At 31.5% G+C, this 7,920-nt stretch overlaps 1 long non-coding RNA gene across 1 annotated transcript; it reads right to left on the reverse strand.

Moving 5' to 3' along the window:
- Positions 1-5,944: 5,944 nt before the first annotated feature.
- On the reverse strand, positions 5,945-7,658 carry LOC131180992 (uncharacterized). The gene is made up of 3 exons (XR_009149633.1): positions 7,515-7,658; positions 7,337-7,435; positions 5,945-5,998 (listed from the first exon to the last, which is right to left on the reverse strand). It is a non-coding gene; the product is annotated as an uncharacterized LOC131180992 (long non-coding RNA).
- Positions 7,659-7,920: the final 262 nt, after the last annotated feature.

Raw genomic sequence — 7,920 nt, forward strand, 5'->3', positions numbered from 1 at the left:
TGTTGCATTCGAAGCATATAATCTTTGCAATCTCTGTGTGAGAGGAAAGTAGTACATTTTCTTATGTGGCACATTGGTTTGAAAATTAGAAGAGCCTCGACTACGTCGTTTGAACCGTGGATGGTCACAAAATTTGCAATTCGTTAACTCACTATCTTCAGCCCAATATAACATACATCCATTAGTACAATAATGAATCTTCTCAACAGGTAGGCCCAATGCTTGAACCAACTTCTTCGTACTGTAAAAGTTTTCAGTCATTAAATTTTCATCCGGTAACACCTCTTTCATAAGTTGACAAATGTCATCAAAACACCTTTCTGACAAATGATGTTCTGCCTTGATGTTCAACATCCTTGCAACAACTGAGAGCTGCGAATGGCTTTCACAACCTGGCCACACCTCTTGATTAACAGCTTGCAACATGTCATACAATTTTTGAGCTGATGGATTTGGAGGCTCCTCCATTACATCCTGAAAGAAATCAGGACCTGCTGCATCCATTACCATTTGCTCATAGGTATTGCTTGTGCTATTATCAACCTCTTGAACAGACTCCGCTATCATAACATTTATGTTTTGACTATCAATATTACTTGTGCGGGGTTCCCCATGTAGAATCCATTTATAATAATATGGCACAAATCCATGCTTCATCAAATGTAACCGAATTGTATTCTCATAAGATAATTACGATTCGACACTTTCGATGATTACATGGACACTTCAATTTATCCCCATCCATCCACTCGGATGTTGCTTAGCAAATGTTATGAATTGTTCAATACCTTCTATGAATTCCGAGGTCAATAGACCATCTTTTAACCTAGCATACATCCATCTCCGATCGATCCCATTTTCCTAATAGTGTGTAATAATTAAGTGAATATTAGTAATGATATGTCATATATCGATTACATCATATCCCCAATCATGCGTTGAAAGGTAAGGCCCTAACCCAATTAGAATTGTATCATCTCTACCAATAATGCATGATAATGACATGTCATATATTTGTAAAAATTCAAAGACATCTCCCATTAGTTCTCCAAGTGCACAACATAAAATTTGCACCAGAGAACAATGAGAGATGTTACAAAATTTCTACAAATAGAAAAATTATCACCTCAAAAATTGATATGCATGCATCTACAAATTAAAACGCCATATTAAAATATTACTTACGTGTGATCTGAAAGCAAGGGACAAAATAACGAGATAGTGACCAAAAGAGAATGAGACAGATTGTAGTTCAAAAAAAAAAAAAAGAAATTCCACAAGAAATTCTTATATAAAATTTAACACCTCAAAGTAAATAAATAAATAAATAACTACATTATATGGCATAATAGTATAAAATTAAAAAACATAATAATCATTAAAATTAAAGGACATGAAAAAATAGATATTAGTATAGCAATAAAATAAACATATAATCTTTTATTTGTAATTTTATTTATTTCTTCAATTTTCAATAAAGTTTATTTACTTTATTTTTATCTCTTTCTTCTTGAAGTTTTGGATTAAACCTTCTTTGTTCTTTGAAGATTTGTTCATGTAATTATCTCTACACACTACACACTGCATCACATTGACTAATAGAAAACTTAATTTAAATTGGATAGACGGACTAAAGAATAAAATAGAAAGACTAAATAACAATTTTTCCTAAAATAAAACCTATATTTCTCTTCTCTATCTTCTCAAACCCTGCACAACATGGTGGCCTGAGAGTTTCTGGTTCTACCATGCAACATGGGGCCGCTTGGCATGATGTAGTAGTCCATTTTCACAATGACAAGATCCATCTTCTTAAATGTAAAACTAAAATATTATCTCAGATCCAACAAGTGGCATTCATTGCAAGCAGAAGATTATTAAAGGCATTTGAAATGTAATCAAGCCTCCTGTTTGCTTATACAACCATGAATGAAACAAATTCTCATGCTGAAAAATGCAAAGAGAAAAAGGGACCTCACTCAGTTTCAACCCAACCTAAGCTGATATATACTTTCCTTCAGCTTAAAATTCTCCTGAGTATTTAATAAAATAGATCTATTGCTAAAGATAGCAACTTCAAATCCAATTTGACACCTGATGATGTAAGAAAAATCGCACCAAATTGGTAAGGTTAAAGATAATAGAGATAGAGACAAACCAACAGTGTCAAGGGCTCAAAGAACCAAATGGAATATACATACCTAAAAAAAAAAAAAAACACGAAATTAGAATTCATTTATGAAATTAGATATATTAAACATATTATTTTGTAACAATATCTCACAACAGACAATAATTTAAAATATCAAGAATGAGAGAGGTAAATCTATTATAGTGTATGCTTACTAGAAATCCAAGCTGAATAGCAGAACTTATAGAAAAAGCAAGGAGCATGCTGCTTGGACAACAACAACTTATAAGTTCCAGAGGCCACATGAAAAGCAATTTAAGTTAAAGAATTAGAGGAAGTACTATTCTGTTATTCTACATGTCAACTGATTAGTTCAGGTCATGGGTTGAAATCCAAGCCCGTTTTCCAAGAACAAAGAAGGAGGCGGCAGAAAAAAAAAATCTGGCTCAAGTTATTGCTGCTGTTTGCATTTGAATTATAAGGTTTCAAATTTGAATATCAATCTAAATTAAATTAATAAAAAAATATAAAAATACAAAATTTTTATAAAACCTAATAGTTTATACATTAGTGTTGAATTTAAAAGCCTATTTGGATATGTTGAAGATGGAGGAAAATGCAAATAACTTGAGGAAAATAAGGGAGGATTGGCGTTTTCCTCTGTTTAGAAAGAGACTGAAAAATAAAGGAAATGATTTTTTTTATTTTTTTTTTTAATTTAAAGAGGAAATAAGAAATCTGTGGAGAAAGATTACTTTTTTTATCAAAAAGAAAAAAGAAAAAATTTCCTTTTCTATTTAAATTCTTTTTAAAAATATGTAGGATAAAATTATAAATTCATAACTTGCTTATCCAAGCAAGAGTATAGAAAATAATAACTAGAAAATATTCTTTACTTTCCATCTTTTATTTTCCTTTCACTCTGAAAAAATTCCTGAACATAGTGATAATCTCAACCTTAAATTACTTGTAAATGCATCTCACTTATAACTTATTGCATCTCAACCTTAAATGGTGACTTATTGCTGCTGTTTTTTACCCCTTTACACTTATCATTACCTGATCTACACTGTTCATTAGTATTTAATTGAAATCTCTCCTTTGGCAGTTCTATTAGCACCATGGTTTTTCTTGTATTACTAGATATTGAATATTTATGTCAGGAAATGGAGATTTCTTGCTATATTTCTAGCTACCCATGCTCATACACATGAACCCTCTTAAATTTATTGCAGTCTAGAATAGTGATCCAACTAAGCCTCCTCCCTTTCCTGGTACCCTATACCATTTGTGTACCTCATTCTTGTACCACATACCATATCATACCACTTTCTGGTAGCATGATCTTTGAGTTAGCTTAATTATTGATATTTTTTTTCCTTTTCCTCTAAACCTTTCAAGCAGCCACATGATAAAAGATGACTTTTAAGGCTCTTTTCTTCATCTCAAATGAACTTATTTGATGTTTAGGATTCAAAATGAACTAATTTGATAAATGTTGTTACAAAAGTGCAAGGATAGAGGGATTTGATTTTGTTCCACCTTCTGGATCAAATAATTCTGCAAGATACGAGATTGCTTTGTTATGTTTAGGGATGATGCACTTCTACTTCGGACATCCCAAGCAAGCTTTGTTGGTAATCACGCCTAATGATTCCCTCTTTAAAAAATTGGGTTTCCTATTTTACCCAGTAATTGTATGACTAGAATCACCAAAAGAAGGACATTGATTGGAACAAATAGTGAGCCTGCTATCCAAGCTACAAATATAATTATACATGTATTTTTTTTTTTTTGTGAATTAATGATAGACATATAGTGCTATCCAAGCAATTTGAGACTTGTATTTGAGCCTCTTTATCTCTAGTTCATATGTCTCATTGTGACTCTGGATGTGATACTATTTACGATTCATTTGATGTTCATCAAGCTCAGGCTTGCCTGAACAATGCTTAAATTTCATCCTTAACGTGAGTTAAATGGGGTCTTGGTATATACATAGAGGAATTAAATTCCAAAAAAGGGGAGAAAAAAAATTAAAAAGGAAGAAGAAAATGCAAGTATCTGAGTTTGAGTTGCTCTAGGTTGAAACTTGGGCAATTCTTGGGTTAGCTTAGCAGACTTGGACAGTTGGAATCCTCTTTTTTAATCTGTTTATAAGGCATATGAATAGCTTTACTTCTTCCTTTTTGATTATTATCATTTGGTAATTGTTCTGCTTGTCAATGTTCAGGTCTTAACTGAAGCAGTGCTCATTTCTCAAGTGGTAAATCTTCTTACTTTATGCTTACACTCGCCAACTCTTTTTTTTTTTCCTCTAATGTTGCATAATGTGTATTATTTTGGAAAATTTGGAAAATTTTCTGCATTGTGGAGAATATTATTTATGCAGTTTTGATGAATGATGACATAGAAGAAATTATTGGGTAGACTTGGGTTACAAATTTATCTATATACCTAATCATGTTTAAGGATGCAATTTAGCCATACTTAACCATGGATTTTGCTGATGTGGTATCAAAGTTGGATGCATTAATTAAGCTTTAAGCCTTCAACTGAATGATGTGTTTGGATAACCATAATTTCAGAACCAAATTTTTCCTGTGAAATTAGTTTCTAATAGGCTTATATTGGATGCCTAAAGTTTAAATACCAATGATGTAGAACAAGAAGAAACCAAAGATCAAGAGAAACAAATTCTCAAGATTAAAAAATGAGAAACAAATTCTCTAGAGAAATTAGTTCTCAACTTTATTAATCACAATTGTCAATAATATCATAATATAAGTCAATTAAAATATGTAGAGAACCTAGGCCTATATATAGAATATTTTTAATCGTACTAACATTAGGATTAAGAATCCCACAAAAACTTAATTTTCTAAACAAGATACTCCTTCCTAATAGAACTCTATAAATATTCCTAAATAATTGAAATCTTCTATTCCTAATTTTACATGGAACGTAATTTCTAAATTGTATCTTCTAATATGCATCAACCATCATGCATGTGCATTACTCTAGACATTTTTATTTTTATTGGTTTTCCTTTGGTCATGTGATGAGCTTTTAGAGGAGTTGTTTAGTCGGGCATTCATTGAATATTCAATGATTTATCTCATTTTTGTTTTATTCATTTTAGGAGGAAACATTATTCTCCTTTTATATGCCTTTTCTTCTTTTTGTAATAGGACTCTGTTAAGATTCTTTGAAAATTTCACTTGGTTTTTTGTATTTTCAAAAGCTATAATATTACTCCCTCTCAGTATTACTAGTTGGATGACACAACCCAACCAAAATCTTATTAAGAAAATGGCATACACTTGCAGTCTGATTACTAAGCCATCAAACTTGCAAATCATTGAATTCAAACAAATACTATGGGCGGTTCAATTTAGAAGGTGCAAGGAAGATCAAGGTATAGAAAATTTGATGAGTGCATTCAAACCAATCTGTATTGGGAATTTCTCTAAACTAATGCAATATTATGATGAGATAACATTACATATCAACTAAAAGTTGAGGTAGTTAACGAAATAATTCAAAAATATAAGTAAAAAGTTAGTTTAATTTAATTTATAATAAGAAAGAAATTTGTCAATATATAGAGACCCTACTTCTATAGGCATAGAACTGAAAATGTATTTTAAATAGGATCCATAAATAAATACAAGAATTTTGCTCCTTGCATGACACAGGATGTGTAACAATGTGCATATAAACAATTACCTAGAGTTCATGAAAAATTTCTCTAAACTAGATTTATGTGAAGCAAACTTTCATATTGAAGTAATAGAACAAACTCGATTGTTTTCCTCAGTCAATCCATCTATTCATCTACCTGTTCTCTATCAATTCAAATAAGACCTATCAACAGAAAAAGGTTCATTAGATAACAAGTAATCAAGGGGAACTATCCTACTCATTTCTCGGAAGGAGAAAGGAACAAAATGCAAGCAATTAACGCCAAATGTGTGTGAGTTGTGATTACTTTCCACGTTATGAAACTAGGAAAAAATGAGCCTACATTTGGTGCTCTGCTCGCCAACCAGAATGAAGACAATACAATGGCCATTCTTGAGGTGAGGCGAAGATGAAATGCATTCATCATCTTCTAATAAAAACAAAAGACCATACCGAAATGGTAATATCGTAAATGCAAGTAAAAGGGAAACTTGTACAATATATCCGCTCAGTAAATAAGAACTTTGGAAAGGAATTATACTAAAAGGTTCAATATAAAAATGGATATCAATTAGCTAAGTGTCTTACACTCTCATCAAAGAAACAAATAATCACTAGATATTGACAATAATAAAATGACAGAAAGTTTCAATTCATCGATAAGCGACAAGTGATGAAACCAATAAGGAGAAGATATCTTCCTTAAGAACCATGTAAGCAATTGGTGGCATCAATCACAAAAGAACCAATGAACCATGTAGGCAAAAGCCCTAATTTTGTTATCTGCTATAGATAATTAAGAGATAATTGCAATTATGGTGCCTAGTGTTGGCGGTGGGCATAGCAACCATCCACCATGAACGAGGTGTACCAAGATTTAGAGGAACTTACTACTATTCGGAGACTAGTTTCAAGGTTTTAACAAATCTAATATTTGACATTAAACAACAGACAACCCAATTCGAAACCAAAAGTAATTCCATCCAAACCAAAAGATTTACATATAAAGAATTTACCCTCACAAAGCTCGGAGGATACATAAAAATTCAGCCAAAGCCCATTAAAAACTTAATTAAAAGGGAAAAGCGGCCTTCTTTCAACAGATGAATTCAATCTCCATGTCAAGAATTATAACACAATCGCCTAAAAGAAAACTACATATTTGTGATTATAAGCTGCGAGGAAAAAAGCTATAAGAAGACAAGAACTAACAAATATAGAGCAGAAACGAATTTGTTATTCACGAAAATTATCAAATAAATGATTTTGAATCGAAACTCGACAAATGTAAGAAAAGAGAAAATCTGAGTTCACAAATCAAATTAATTCATCTGTCACTTCTAATTTAACAAAGAACTAAAATTACAAATAGAATTTTAAACTTGGATTGACGTTAACTCGTGATAATAAGATTACTAATGTTTGTTCTCATTCATCGTGCTGTTTTCAACGCAGAAAGAAGGAATAAAAAAAAACAAATAAACAAAAAAGAAAGTGAGAGAGAGGGAAATAGAAAATTACAGGAGCTTGACTTGAAAATAGAGGTAAAAATGCCAAGAAGAATCCGTAAAGTAAAGTCTCTGGTCGACTCTCCAGGAAGAAATCGAGACGAAAGAAACCCTAAGCATCAAAGACAACCAACTAGCGTGAAAGACCCAGAAGCAAAGAAACAAAATAACCATCAAATTAAATAGCAAACCTTAAGAGCAGATCCCACTCGTGCTTCAATCCACCGAATTGAGGAGATTTGTTCTAGAGAGCAAAGAAAGCTATTTGGGTATTTGGGAGAACAGGCACGGGCAGCTGAGTGATATTAGATGAGAGTTTTTTTTTTCTTAAATAAATAAATGGCAATTAGAAACTGACTAAAATTGGTTTCTAATCCAAGGGCTTTTTGAAACCGAAAATATTTGGTTTCTAAATATACATAAGTATACGTAAACTTTTGAAACCGCACAAATCGGTTTCTAATTATAACAAAATAAATTAGAAACCGATAAAACTCGGTTTCTAATTCCTTTTAATACTTTAATAAATAAAATAAATAATAGATTAATTTTGAAACCAAAATTATTCGGTTTCGAAATATAAATAGAAGAATTAGA

This window comes from Hevea brasiliensis, chromosome 6, assembly GCF_030052815.1.
Source record: "Hevea brasiliensis isolate MT/VB/25A 57/8 chromosome 6, ASM3005281v1, whole genome shotgun sequence".
Classification (NCBI taxonomy): Eukaryota; Viridiplantae; Streptophyta; class Magnoliopsida; order Malpighiales; family Euphorbiaceae; genus Hevea; species Hevea brasiliensis.